This window comes from Plecotus auritus, assembly GCF_963455305.1.
Source record: "Plecotus auritus genome assembly, chromosome: 3".
Classification (NCBI taxonomy): Eukaryota; Metazoa; Chordata; class Mammalia; order Chiroptera; family Vespertilionidae; genus Plecotus; species Plecotus auritus.
In genome coordinates, this window is record NC_137772.1 from 112,181,886 (window position 1) to 112,197,759 (window position 15,874).

The 15,874-nt window shown below is 39.6% G+C and overlaps 1 pseudogene across 1 annotated transcript; it reads right to left on the bottom strand.

The window, feature by feature from the left end:
* Positions 1–897: 897 nt before the first annotated feature.
* On the bottom strand, positions 898–12,876 carry LOC308244127 (ribosome maturation protein SBDS-like; annotated as a pseudogene). The gene is made up of 2 exons: positions 12,839–12,876; positions 898–1,622 (listed from the first exon to the last, which is right to left on the bottom strand). The product of its transcript is annotated as a ribosome maturation protein SBDS-like (transcript).
* Positions 12,877–15,874: the final 2,998 nt, after the last annotated feature.

Sequence of the window (15,874 nt, forward strand, 5' to 3'; positions counted from 1 at the left end):
TGTTTGTGTGTGTGTGTGTGTCCCATCTTTTTTTTAGTAACAATAAAGAGTGGTTTTAACAATTTCATAATTTTGGCTATATTAACATATATTATAAACTTTAAGAATTAGAAATAAAAGCTATTTTTTAAAATATATTTTATTGATTTTTTACAGAGAGGAAGGGAGAAGGATAGAGAGTTAGAAACATCGATGAGAGAGAAACATCAATCAGCTGCCTCCTGCACACCCACTACTGGGGATGTGCCTGCAATGAAGGTACATGCCCTTGACTGGAATCAAACCTGGGACCCTTCAGTCCGCAGGCTGACAGTCTATCCACTGAGCCAAACCAGTTAGGGCAATAAATGCTATTTTTAAAAACTAGGAATAATCTATGTTATGGCAGCATTTTTAATGAAAATTATTTAAGACTTGCACAATCATCATATATATATTTTCAGATGATCAGGAAGCCATTATACAAGCTTTATATTAGGCCAAAATATAGTTACCGCTATACATCCATTTCATTACATAGAAAAAAGCATTGTTTTCTTTTTCAGCAATACTCCCTTTTTGTTATACAAACATATCCTTCCCAAATTAATGTTATTATACTGTTCAAAATTTAACTTTTTATCTACAAGAGCTTCCTCAATAACTTTCACCTTTGAAAGCTACAAAGGCATAAGACAGCAAAACGCTACTCTGGACTTCTGTATCTTGAATTTTTCATTTTTTTACCTAAAATTTCAATTTATAAATAAAACCAAATTAACCATACATTGTAATACTTATTTAATAAAGTCTTTTTTTGTTTAACACAAACATAGAAAACATAAACAGATTTGAGCAAGTATTTGGCAGACCACAGAAAGAAAACAGGACTGTGGGAAATGAAAATGTTTTAGTGTTTCAAAGCTGAAGAGACTGATGAACATCATTCAGATTGAGCACTTCCAAAGAACCTTTGTCTTTTTTTTTTTTCTTTTGCATCAGCTCATCAATTTTTTTGAAGCAGACTGGGTCAATTAGACACACAATTTCTAATTATTGATTGTAGTCCGCACTTTCTATAAGCTTGATCAGTGGATTGAGCTTTTCTTACAGCTTTTTCCTTCATTCACTGGAAGAATGAACCGAAGTCTCATGTGAGCATGTTCTACCTTCTTTTTCTCTTTTAACTGCTTTATCACTTCCGAAGCCTGCTGTTTGTACTCTTGTTGGTGTTGACTGAATAGTGGATTCCTTCATACCGTAACAGTGTATGGTATCTTTGTTTCAGGGTTCACACATTTGTCAGCTACAATGGTTTCAGTGTCCCTAAACATCAGCTCCAGCTATCTGTGCTGTTCTTTATCTGATACTTCAACCTCCCCTTTAGTCAAAATCTGCTTACAGATTTCAGTTTGGTCATCTGTTCCAAATTTACTGATGGGGCCTTCCTTCTTTGCAACCTGAACTTTAGAAACATTTATAAACACTGAGTAGGTCTGTAGAACTTCATCAAGGTCTTTTTCCATGTCGCTCCACCAGAGACAACTTTGTTTTTATAGCAAGCGATTTGGAAATACTTCCCAGCTTGCTTCATGTGTACCATGGCCACATTTGTTAGGTGGATGAAATCTTGCCATTTGGTCCTTTTTCATATCCTTGAGGGTCTCACTATATTTCTTGGAGGTTTCTAGAAGATTCTTGAGTAACATTATAACCGTGGTTTTGAACTCTATATCCAGTAGTTTGCTTTCCTCCATTTCTTTCATTTGTGACCTGTTTCTTTGTCTCTGCATTTTGGCTGCTTCCCTGTGTTGATAGCCTCTAATATATATATAAACAGGGAATATGCCAATTAGCTGGGTGTCATGACCGCTCAGGAAGAGGCTGCATCATGACTGCTCAGGAGGAGGCTGCATCATGACTGCTCAGGAGGAGCTGCGCGTGCAGATGGGCAGGAGGGGACTACGTGCCACCCACAACCCCAGTGGCTGCGGGGAGGCCGAGGCTGGGGGTGGGCCGGACTGGAGACACAACACACAGGAGCGCCTGCCCCCACCCCAGCAGACACAATGCAGTGGCCAGTGCTATGCAGGTCAGGCATGGGTCCCATCCCCCTGCCGGGTGCCTCCTTGCATGGTGGGGGAGGCGGGATACCTCCTCACATGATTTCAATCGCATGCTGGGCCTCTAGTATATATATATCCTATCTAATAAAAGAGTAATATGCAAATTGACCATCACTCCAACACACAAGATGGCCGCCCCCAAGTGGTCAAAGATGGCTGCCCCCATGTGGACACAAGATGGCCAGCAGAGGAGGGCAGTTGGGGGTGACCAGGCCAGCAGAGGAGGGCAGTTGGGGGAGACCAGGCCTGCAAGGGAGAACAGTTGGGGGGGACCCAGGCCTGCAGAGGAGGGCAGTTGTGGGGGACCAGGCCTATAGGGGAGGGCAGTTGGGGGGGACCAGGCCTGCAGAGGAGGGCAGTTGTGGGCGATCAGGCCAGCAGGGGAGGGCAGTTAGGGGTGACCGGGCCATCAGGGGAGGGCAGTTGTTGGCGACCAGGCCTGCAGGAAAGGGCACTTAGGGGCGACCAGGCCAGCAGGGGAGGGCAGTTAGGGGTTACCGGGCCAGCAGGTGAGGGCAGTTGGGGGTTACCGGGCCAGCAGGGGAGGGCTGTTGGGGGTGACCAGGATGGCAGGGGAGGGCAGTTAGGGGCAATCAGGCTGGCAGGGGAGCAGTTAGGCATCGATCAGGCTGGTAGGGAAGTGGTTAGGGGGTGATCAGGCTGGCAGGCAGAAGCAGTTAGGGGCAATCAGGCAGGCAGGCAGGTGAGCCATTGGGAACCAGCAGTCCTGGATTGTGAGAGGGATTTCTGACTGCCTGTTTAGGCCCGATCCCACTGGGCAGTTGGACATCCCTCAAGAGGTCCCAGATTGGAGAGGGTGCAGGCTGGGCTGAGGGACAACCCCCCCCCCCGCACGAATTTCATGCACCAGGCCTCTAATACACACACACACACACACACACACACATTGATTTCAGAGACTGAGGGAAACGGACAGAGAAACATGCCTAATGAGAGAGAATCATTGATCCATTGCCTCCTGCATGCCTCATCCTGGGGATCGAGCCTGCAACCCGGATATATACTCTGACCAGGAATCAAACTATGACATCCTGGTCCCTAGGTTGATGTGCAACCATGGAGGCATACCAGCTGGGCTCCATTATTTTCTTTCTTATTGCTTTGGTATTATTATTGTTATTTTTTCTATTATCTTTTGTTTCGTTCATATCTCTTATTTGACTCCTTTCTTTTCTAACTCTATTTTTTCCTTCTTTTTTTTCTTTTCTTCCTTTTGCTTAACCTTTCTCTTATTTTTACCTTTTCATAATGTTTTTCTCTTTCATCTTTTCTTTGTTACCATTTTCCTATTCCTACTCTTTACTCATTTTTCTTCTCTGTTTCTACTTTTTACTCATTTTTCTTCTCTCTCTCTTCTTTCCTTTTAGAATCTTCTTTCTTCCCCTTTTCTCTTTTAGTATTTTTATTATTATTATTTTATGTCTTTCTTTATCATTTATTATTCTTGTTCTCTTTTCCCTTTCCTAAGTCTCTTTTCTCTTGTGGTTGTTTTTGCTGTTGTCAGTTTCTTTAGTATATTTTTGTTAGTTTTTTGTTTTTTCTTGGTGGGTTTCATTTTGTCCTATCAGGACCAGTACAACTCACATGATGTGGTCTGAGTTGAGCCTCACAGTTAGCCAGCCTGAGAATAAATCTCACTTAAGAATGAAACAACAGACTCCTGGAAGATGGCTGCCGACTGGAAGGCAGACTGCAAGATAGTGTGTGAATGAGAGAATGAAAGGAGAGTGTGTGGCTGCACAGGAAGTGTATATTTGTGAGTGAGGGACAGCTATACTCAAAGGGACTGTTGGGGATTGCCGGACCAGGTTCCCCTGACCGGGCAGCCTCCACTGCTGCTGAAAACTCTCCCAGAGCAACCAGCTCTGACATAGAGACCACGCCATCTTGAAGGGGAGAGTGGCTGTTATTGGAAGCCTACACATCCTGGGAATCTACAACAACAACACCTAGGGAACAGCTGCAAACCCAGGAACACCAGACTTCAAACAGTGTGACTATCATGGAAAGGTCAGATTTTGCCTAGGAAAAGGTGAGGTCTGTGATACAGGCAGGAGAGAGAAACGCACACAATGGGATCTAGAGGTTCCCGGGAAGTCTGCGCTCCACAAAATCCACAGCCATTGGGGCTAGCAAGATCTGCAAATGTGGAAGGGGATCTGAAGGGCTGCTAAGAGAAGGGAACTCTAAAAAGCAACCTATAGCTCAACTGGGCACAAAAAGGCAGCCTAAAATTTTAACAGTGTGCCAGCTGCTTAGTGCTGGGGGGCGGCGGGGGGAGAAATGTGCATAGAGACATTCAAAGAGTTGCGCACCATTCAAAGAGTTGCACGCAGTGCCAGAGGGTAAAAGTTGAGAGTTTGCGCACTTACTCTGGCTCTTTTTTTCTCTTTAAATCCTTGCTTTTGATTACTAAGCCCAGTACATAGGATCACCCAATTGGGGACACTGTCAGAAACTGCAGGGGAAAGTTGTTTTTGTGGAACCTGGGGATCAGAGCAAAGAGTAATGATCAGAGAACCAGCTCTGGGGAAGTCCATAGTCCCAAACCAGTATTAAGTGTAAAAGGGAAAACAAAATCTAAATGCTGGCGAAAGTGTACTTATAGCCCCAGAGGTCAATCCAGAAACACTGCCACCCAGGGGTTGAATCACAAATTGACTCTTGTGTAAACACAAATAAAGGAGTCTAAGAAACAAAGAAATACTGCCTGCTGGAAAATCAGGACTGTGGTTTACAACACAGAGGAACAGTGGAACACAGGAACTTCAATACTGTCCTGACTACCAGACAGGAAACAGGCATGCCAAACAGAACAGTAGAGGAAGTGAATGACCTTCACTACTGCACATTTTTATTTTTTCATCTTTTACTTAAGAAGCTGAATTTTTTATCTTTTTTCCTCAATTGATTTTACCTTTTTAATTATTATACTATTATTTTTAATCAGTATTATTACAACTACTATTTTACCTTTTTTTAAAATATATTTTATTGATATTTTACAGAGAGGAAGGGAGAGGGATAGAGAGCTAGAAACATCGATGAGAGAGAAACATCGATCAGCTGCCTCCTGCACACCTCCTACTGGGGATGTGCCCGCAACCAAGGTACATGCCCTTGACCAGAATCGAACCCGGGACCCTTCAGTCCGCAGGCCGATGCTCTATCCACTGAGCCAAACCGGTTTTGGCTTACCTTTTTTTAAAAGTGTCATTTTATTTTGTCTTTATTTTATTTTATTTTGGGATTAGTGTTCTACATTTTATTTTAATTTTTCCTTTAGTATCATTTTACTCTATCTCAAGTTTACCTTTATGCCAACACTCTCTTCATCACTTTTTCCCTTTTGTTGTCCTGTTTCTCTTACCCTATTCCTGCTTTAGATTTTCCCTATTCCTTCTTTTTACACCCTCTTAAAAATTCACCCTATTTATATATCTAATTCCTGATCCCCTGCTCTAAGTCCATACACACCTCTCACTTCTCTTTCTTCACTATCCAATTCTTTTTTTCTCTGTGCCCTTTTTTTGTTGATCTGTTTTTGTTGTTGTTGTTATTGTTTTTATGTTGTTGTTGTTCTATTTTGTTTTTTTTGTTCTAGGTTTTTTGTTTTGTTTTGTTTTGTCTTCCTTTTTCTGACCTATTGTTGTTGTTTGTTTGATTATTGATTAGATTGGTTATTGTTGTGCTTATTGCTGAGATTGTTACTCTTTTTTTGTTTTTTGCATCTATTTTTCCTCTCCTCACTTGTTATTAGTTATTGTTTGTACTTTGCATTCACCTCTGGGTGTTTGTTGTTTGCATTTTGGGGGATTAGTGGTTGTTCTTTTGGAGTTTTCTCCCCTTATAAATAGTTCCTCCCCCCAGCTCTTTTTAATTTTTTTTCCTTTCTCTCTTACTTCTTTCCTTTTCTCAATATCATTTTTGCACTCCTTTTTTTTCTTATCCCCTAATTCTGTTTCCTCTGGTGGACACCTTTATTTGGGGTTATTAGTATAATGAATACATTGGTTTTCAGTGCCTTGTGCGTGGTGCCTTGTTGTGTTGTATTTTGTGCCTTTGAATCAATGCAGGAGAGAGAGAACTACATAACCAGATAACTGGAGAAGAGAGATCATGGGGAGACAAAGAAATAGCCCGCATATGAAAGAGAAGGAGGCATCACCAGAAAAGGAAGTAAACGAAATGGAGGCAAGCAATATGTCAGAGAAAGAATACAGAGTCATGGTCATAAGGTCGATGAAAAGGTTGGAAGACAAATTCAACAATATGTGTAAGAACCAAGAAGAAATGAAGAAAAACCAAGAAGAAGTGAAAAATGACATCACTGCTATAAAGAACTGAATAGAAAGCATCAACAGTAGACAAGAAGAAACAGAGGACCACATCAGTGAACTAGAAGACAAGGTAGGAAAAAATACCCAAGCAGAGCAGCATCTAGTAAAAAAACTTAAAAAACAGAAAGAGAGCCTAAGGCAACTTTGGGACAACACGAAACAAAACAACACCCGCATAATAGGGGTGCCAGAAGGAGAAGAAACTGAGCAAGAAATAGAAAACCTGTTGGAAGAAATAATGACAGAAAACTTCTCTAATGTAGGGAAGAAAAAACTCACACAAATCCAAGAAGCTCACAGATTCCAAAACAAAATGAAGCCCAAAAAGACTGACACCAAGGCACATTATAATTAAATTGGCAAACACCAATGGCAAAGTAAGAATATTAAAAGCAGCCAGAGAGATACAGAAAGTTACCTACAAAGGATCACCCATCAGACTAGCGACTGATTTCTCAACAGAAACACACCAGGCCAGAAGGGAATGGAATGAAAGTCATGCAAAGGAAGGGTCTGAATCCAAGAATACTGTACCCAGCAAGGCTATCAATAAAAATTGAGGGTGAAATCAGGAGCTTCACAGACAAAAGAGGACTAAGGGAGTTTATTACCACCAAACCAGCAATGCAAGAAATGCTAAAGGGTCTGTCTGCTGTAAAAGAAGAAATAGGCAACGAAAAAGAAACACAGGTGTAAAGAATAAAAATGGCAACAAACAAGTACCTATCAATAATAAATTTAAATGTAAATGGATTAAATGCCCCAATCAAAAGACATAGGGTAGCTGAGTGGATAAGAAAACATGACCCATATATCTGCTGTCTACAAGAAACCCACCTCAGAAAAAAGGACTCACACAGACTGATGGTGAAAGGATGGAAAAAGTTTTTTCAGGCAAATGGAAATGAAAAAAAAGCTGGGGTACAATACTTATATCTGACAAATTAGATCTCAAAGTGAAGGACATAAGAAGAGATAAGGAAGGCCACTTCATAATACTAAAGGGAGAAATCCAACAACAAGAAATAAGACTGGTAAACATATACACACCCAATACAGGAACACCCAAATGCATAAAAATAAAGAAGTTCTGGAGGCTATCAAGGGAGAGATTGATAGCAATACAGTCATAGTAGGGGACTTTAATAACCCACTATCACCATTGGGAAAATCCTCTAAACAAAATATCAGCAAAGAAACATCAATCCTAAATGACTCACTAGATCAGATGGAATTAATTGACATCATCAGAACATTTCACCCCAAAGCCACAGATTATACAGAATATAAATTCTTCTCAAGTGCACATGGATCATTTTCAAAGATAGACCATATATTGGGTCACAAGCAAAGTCTCTTCAAATTCCAGAAGATAGAAGTCATATCAAGCATCTTCTTAGATCACAATGGCATAAAACTAGAAATCAACTACAATAAAACAATAAAAAAATCAAACACCAGGAGACTAAATAACATGCTATTAAACAATGACTGGGTTACCAGAGACATCAAAGAAGAAATAAAAAACATCATGGCAACAAATGACAATAAAAACACAACAACCCAAAATCTATGGGACACAATGGAAGCAGTCTTGAGAGGGAACTTCATAGTTATATAAGCCTACAGCAAAAAGCAAGAAACAATGGTAATAAATTGCCTAATCCTACAACTCAAAGAGTTAGAAATAGAGCAACAAGAAAAGCCCAGCTTAAGCAAAAGGAAGGAAATAATAAGGATCAGAGCAGAGATAAATGAAATAGAAACCAAAAGAGTACAAAAGATTAACAAAACCAAAAGCCAGTTGTTTGAAAGGATAAATAAGATTGATAAACCTCTAGCCAGGCTCACCAAGAAGCAAAGAGAGAGGACCCAAATAAACAAAATCAGAAATGAAAGAGTTGAAATAACAACAGACCCCACAGAAATACAAACTATTATGAATAAATACTATGAACAACTCTATTCCAACAAAATGGACAACCTAGATGAAATGGAGATATTCCTAGAAAAATACAAGCTCCCAAAACTCAACCTAGAAGAATCAAAAAACCTGAATAGGCTGATAACTACCAAAGAAATTGAAAAAGTGATAAAAAATCTTCCAGCAAACAAAAGCCCTGGTCCAGATGGCTTTACAGGGGAGTTCCACCAAGCATTCAAAGAAGAACTAAAACCTATCCTCCTCAGACTATTCCAAAAAATTCAAGAGGAAGGCACACTTCCAAGCTCTTTCTATGAAGCCAGCATTACCCTAATCCCAAAACCAAATAAAGACACCACAAAAAAGAGAAGTACAGGCCAATATCCTTGATGAACATATATGCTAAAATCCTCAACAAAATTCTAGCAAATCGGATTCAGCTTTACATTAAAAAGATCATACACCATGACCAAGTGGGATTTATTCCAGGGATGCAAGGATGGTACAATATCTGCAAATCAATAAATGTGATACATCACATAAACAAACTGAGAGACAAAAATTACATAATCATATCAATTGATACAGGAAAGCATTTGACAAAATCCAACACCCTTTCTTGATAAAAACTCTCAGCAAAGTGGCAATAGAGGGATCATACCTCAACATAATAAAAGCCCTATATGACAAACATACAGCCAACATCAGACTCAATGGGCAAACACTAAAACCATTTTGCCTAAGAACAGGAACAAGACAAGGATGCCCACTTTCACCACTTCTGTTTGAGATAGTACTATAAGTACTAGCCATAGCGATCAGACAAGAAGAAGAAACAAAAGGCATCCAAATTGGAAAAGAAGAGGTAAAACTTTCCTTATTTGCAGATGACATGGTATTATACAGAGAAAACCCCAAAGACTCCATCAAAAAACTGCTAGACCTAATAAATGAATTTGGCAATGTAGCAGGATACAAAATTAGTGCCCAGAAATCTATGGCCTTTTTATACACCAATAATGAACTCACAGAAAGAGAAATGAAAAAAAAATCCCATTTGCCATTGCACCAAAGAAAAAATATTAGATACCCAGGAATAAACTTAACCAAGGACGTAAAAGACCTGTACTCAGAAAACTATAGTACATTGAAAGAAAGATATAGAGGAAGACATGAACAAATAGAAGAACATACCATGTTCATGGATTGGTAGAATCAACATCATTAAAATATCCATACTACCTAAAGCAATCTATAGATTAAATGCAATACCTATTAAAATACCAATGGCATATTTCAAAGATCTAGAACAAACTCTCCAAAAATGCTTCTGGAACAAACAAAACAAAAAAAGACTCCGAATAGCCACAGCTATCCTGAGAAAAGAACAAAGTTGGAGGGATCACAATACCAGACATCAAACCATATTACCAAGCCACAGTTCTCAAAACTGCCTGGTACTGGCACCAGAATATACATATAGACCAATGGAACAGAATAGAAGACCAGAAATTAACCCAAGCCATTATACTCAATTAATATTTGACAAAAAAGGCAAGAGCATACATTGGAGTCAAAACAGCCTCTTTAATAAATGGTGCTGGGAAATTTGGTCAGATACATGCAAAAAAAAAAAAATGAATTTAGATCAACAACTTACACCATACACTAAACAAACTCAAAATGGCTAAAGGACTTGAATGTAAGACGGGAAACCATAAAAATCATACAAGACTCCATAGGCAGCAAAATTGCAGACATATGTCATAGCAATATCTTTACATACACATCCTAGGGCAAGAGAGACTACGGAGAAATAAACAAATGGGACTACATCAAAATAAAAAGCTTCTGCACAGCAAAAGAAACCATCAACAAAACAACAAGAAAGCCCACTGCATGGGAGAACATATTTGCCAAGGGTATCTCTGCTAAGGGTTGAATCTCCAACATTTACAGGGAACTCATACAACTTAACAAAAGGAAGATAAACAATCCAATCAAGAACCGGGCAAAGGTCCTAAATAGACACTTTTCAAAAGAGGACATTCAGAAAGCCAAGAGACACATGAAAACATACTCAAATTCACTAATCATCCGAGAGATGCAAATCAAAACAACAATGAGGTACCATCTCACACCTGTCAGAATGACTATCATGAACAAATCAATAAATGACAAGTGCTGGAGAGGATGCAGAGAAAAAGGAACCCTCGTGCACTGCTGGTGGGAATGCAGACTGGTGCAGCCATTGTGGAGAACAGTATGGTGTTTCCTCAAAAATTTAAAGATGGAACTATCATTTGATCCAGTAATACCACTTCTAGGAATATATCCCAAGAAAACAGAAACACCAATCAGAAAGGTTATATGCACCCCCATGTTCATAGCAGCACAATTTACAATAGCTAAGATTTGGAAACAGCCTAAATGCCCATCCACAGATGAGTGAATTAGAAAACTATGGTACATCTACACAATGGAATACTATGCTGCTATCAAAAAGAAGGAATTCTTACCATTTGCAGCAGCATGGATGGACCTGGAGAGCATTATACTAAGTGAAATAAGCCAGTCATTGAAATATAAATACCACATGAACTCACTCATTGATGGAATATAATGAACAAGATAAAGTGATGAACTGAAACAGATCCAGAGACAGAGCAACATTGATCAGGCCATCAAACCTCAGAGGGAAGGTAGAGGAGGTTGGGGGTAAGGGGGAGAGATCAACCAAGGACTCGTATGCATGCATATAAGCCTAACCAATGGACACAGAGAACAGGCGTGTGAGGGCATGAGTGGGTGGGATGGGGGGGTGTAATGGGGGAATAAGGACACATATGTAACACCTTAATCAATAAAGAAATTTAAAAAAAAAAGAAAATTATTACCTGATGAACAAAAAGATACAGAGGCAGAGAAGCATTGAACAGACTGTCAAATTACAGGGGGAAGGCTGGGGAGTGTTGGCGGAGGGGGGTAAGAAATCAATTGAAGGACTTGTATGTATGCATATAAGCATAACCAATGGACGCAAGACACTGTGGGGGTGGGGTTTGGGGAAGTGCTGGGGGGTAGGGGATGCCAGGTGAAGGTCAATGGGGAAAAAAAGGAAACATATGTACTACTATTTGTAATACTTTAAACAATAAAAAAAAAAAAAGAATGAAACAACAATCAAGACCCAATTACAACAGGAAAGCCCAAATAAGCCTCAAATTGGTCACTCCTAGAGTATCCAGCTCAGGAGTTCAAGGAGAACACATGAATGGATACCACAAGACTTATTACAGAAGACCACCCCATGAAGACTGGGAGACAGATATATCTAATACATAGAAACAAACACAAAGAGACAAATAAAATGGGGAGACAAAGAAAAACTTCAAATTAAAAAAAGGAGGCAGAACCAAAAGAGACCTAAATTGGTGGACATCAGCAATTTATCAAACACAGAGTTCACAGTAATGATTATAGAAATGCTCAAGGAACTCTTGGGGAACTACAAGGAAATTACTGGTAACTACAAGGAACTTAGTAATGAAAAAAGACATAGAAAACATGAATCAAAACTAGCCAGAGCCTGTCCAGCATGGCTCATATGGTTGAGCATCGACCTATCAACGTGGAGGTCATGGTTTAATTCTGGGATAGGGCAGATGCCTGGGTTTCGAGCTTGATCCCCAGTGTGAGGTGTGCAGGAGGCAGCCAATCAATGATTCTCTCTCATCATTGATTTTTTAAAAATTCTTTATTGTTGAAATTATTACATATGTTCCCCTTTCCCCCAATGATCTCTCCCAGCCTGCCTCTGTCCCCCGGCATAGGCCTTCACACCCATATTGTCTGTGACCATTGGTTATGCTTATATGCATGCATACAAGATCTTTGGTTGATTTCTTACCTCACCTTCACACCCTCCTCTGCCTTCCCTCTGAGTTTTGATGGTCTGTTCAATACTTCTGTCTTTGGATCTATTTTTGTTCATCAGTTTTATGTTGTTCATTATATTCCACAAATGAGTGAGATCATGTGATATTTATCTTCCTCCAGCTAGCTTATTTTGCTTAGTATGATGCTTTCTAGGCCCATCCATGTTGTTGCACGTGGTAAGAGTTCTTTCTTTTTTACAGCAGCATAGTATTCCATTGTATAGATGCACCACAGTTTTTTAATCCACTCATCTGCTGATGGGCACTTAGGCTGTTTCCAAATCTTAGCTATTGTAAATTATGCTGCTATGGACATAGGAGTGTATATATACTTTCTGATTGGCCTTTCTGATTTATTAGGATATATTCCTTGAAGTGGGATCACTGGGTCAAATGGGAATTCCATTTATAATTTATTTGAGGAAACTCCATACAGTTTTTCACAGTGGCTGCACAAGTCTGCATTCCCACCAGCAGTGTATGAGGGTTCCCTTTTCCCCACATCCTCACCAGGACTTGTCATCTGTCGATTTGTTGATGATAGCCATTCTTACAGGTGTGAAGTGGTACCTCATTGTCATTTTGATTTGCATCTCTCAGATGATTAGTGACTCTGAGCATTTTTCAATATGCCACTTGGCCTTCTGTATGTCCATTTTGAGAAGTGTCTATTTAGGTCCTGTGCCCATTTTTTTTTATTGGATTGTTTATCTTCCTTTTGTTAAGTTGTATGCTTTCCCTACAAATTTTGGAGATGAAACCTTTATCAGATATAACATTGACAAATATGTTCTCCCATGCAGTGGGGGCTCCCTTGTTGTTTTGTTGATGGTTTCTTTTGCTGTGCAGATGCTTTTTATTTTGATGTAGTCCCATTTGTTTATTTTCTCATTAGTTTCCATTGTCCTAGGAGATCTGTCAAAGATATTGCTATGAGAAAAAAAAAAAAAGATATTGCTATGAGATATGTCTGATACTTTGCTCTTTGTGTTTGTTTCTTCAAGATTTTTAGGTTTCCTGTCTTACATTTAAGTCTTTTATCTATTTTGAGTGTATCTTTCTGTGTGGTGTAAGTTGCCGGTCTAGTTTCTTTTCTTTTCTTTTTTTTTTTTCATGTATCTTTCCAATTTTTCAGACACCATTTATTAAATAGACTGTCCATGAACATAAGAGTTCATATGCTCTTGCCTCATTTTAAAATATTAATTGAACATGAAGTTTGGGTTGATTTCTGGGTTCTCTGTTCTGTTCCATTGTTCTATACTGTATGTGTGTTCTTGTGCCAGTACCAGGCTATTTTGAGAACAGTGGCTTTGTAATATAACTTATATCTGGTATTGTGATCCCTCCAACTTTGTTCTTCTTTCTCAGGATTGCTGTGGCTATTTGGGGTCTTTTTTATTCCATTTAAATTTTTGGAGAGTTGGTTCTAGGTCTGAGAAATATGCTGTTGGTATTTTAATGGAAATTGCATTGAATTTATAGATTTCTTTGTGTAGTATGGACACTTTCATGATGTTAATTCTACCAATCCATAAACATGGTATATTCTTCCACTTGTTTATGTCATCCTCTATCTCTTTTTCGATGTGTAGTTTTCTGAGTAAAGGAATTTTACCTCCTTAGTTAAGTTTATTCCTGGTATTCTTAATTTTTTTGTTGCAAGGTTAAATGAGATTTTTTTTTAGTTTCTCTTTCTAAGAGTTCATTATTGGTTATAAAAAAGCCCAGAGATTTCTGCGTGTTAATTTTGTATCCTGCTCTGTTGCCAAATTCATTTATTAAATACTAGAGGCCCGTTGCATGAAGAGATTTGTGCAATAGGCCTTCCTTCCCTTGGTTTCCAACACCGGTTTTCCTCCGGCACCCGGGACCCAGGCCTCCACTCTGGCCAGAGTCTACCTTCTTCATCTTTGCTGCAGACTCAGGCCGGAGTCTGCCGTCTTCGTCTTCGCTGCAGACTCTGGCCAGTTCATCTTCACTGCTTCCCTGCAGACTCTGGCCGGAGTCTGCTGTCTTTGTCTTTGCTGCAGACTCCGGCTGGAGTCTGCCATCTTCGTCTTTGCTGCAGACTCTGTCCAGAGTCTGCCGTCTTTGCTGTAGACTCCAGAGTCTTCAGGGGTGGGCAAACTTTTTGACTCGAGGGCCACAATGGGTTCTTAAACTGGACCGGAGGGCCGGAACAAAAGCATGGATGGAGTGTTTGTGTGAACTAATATAAATTCAAAGTAAAGGAGTGTAGGGGAGAGCAAGAGAACCCTCCGCTCTTTCGGCTCCGCGGGCCGGATAGAACAGCTGAACGAGCCGGATCCGGCCCGCGGGTTGTAGTTTGCCCACGGCTGGTCTAGAGTCTTGTCTTCACTGCAGCACTCCTCTCCTGTAGATCCCTTTGCCCCTGCCCTCCCTCTCATAGCAGGCGTCCTGCCCTGCCTGGCCACTCCATGCCTGGAGCAGCTGGGCGGCCACCATCTTTGACCTTCTAATTTGCATACTCATTCTGATTGGCTGTGGGCATAGTGGAGGTATGGTCAATTTACATGTTTGTCTATTATTAGGTAAGATAGTTTTTTGATGGAGTCTTTAAGGTTTTCTATGTGCAATATCATGTCATCTGCAAATAATGACAATTTTATTTCTATTTGGATGCCTTTTATTTCTTCTTCTTGTCTGATCACTATGTCTAGCACTTCCAATACTATGTCAAACAGGAGTAGTGAGAGTGGGCATTCCTGTCTTGTTCCTGTTCTTAGAGAAAATGGTTTTAGTATTTTCCCATTGAGTATGATGTTGGCTGTAGTTTTGTCATATAAGGCTTTTTTTTATGTTGAGGTATGATTCCTCTATTCCCACTTTGCTGAGATTTTTTTTTAATCAAAAAAGGGTGTTGGATTTTGTCAAATGCTTTTTCTCCATCAGTTGATCTGATGATGTGTTTTTTTTGTGTTTCAATTTATTTATGTGACATACTACATTTATTGATTTGCGGATATTGTGCCAGCCTTGCAACTCAAGAATAAATCCCACTTGGTCATGGTGTATGATCTTTTTAATATTTTGCTGGATGCAATTTGCTAATATTTTGTTGAGAATTTTAGCATTTAAGTTTATCTGGGATATTGTCCTGTAATTCTCTTCTTTTGTAGTATCTTTATCTGGTTTTGGGATTAGGGTAATGCTGGCTTCATAGAAAGAGCTTGGAAGTGTTCTTTCCTCTTGACTTTTTTGGAATAGCCTGAGGAGGATAGGCTTTAGTTCTTTTGTGAATGTTTGGTGAAACTCTCCTGTGAAGCTGTCTGGACCAGGGCTTTAGTTTGCTGGAAGTTGTTTTTATTACGGCTTCAATTTCTTCAGTAGTTATTGGCCTATTTAGGTTTTCTGATACTTCCGGATTGAATTTTGGAAGATCGTATTTTTCTAGGAATATGTCCGCTTCATCTAGGTTGTCCACTTTGTTGGAATAAAGTTGTTTGTAGCATTTTTTTTACAATCTTTTGTATTTCTGTGGGGTAGGTTGTTATTTCACCTCTTTCATTTCTGATTTTATTT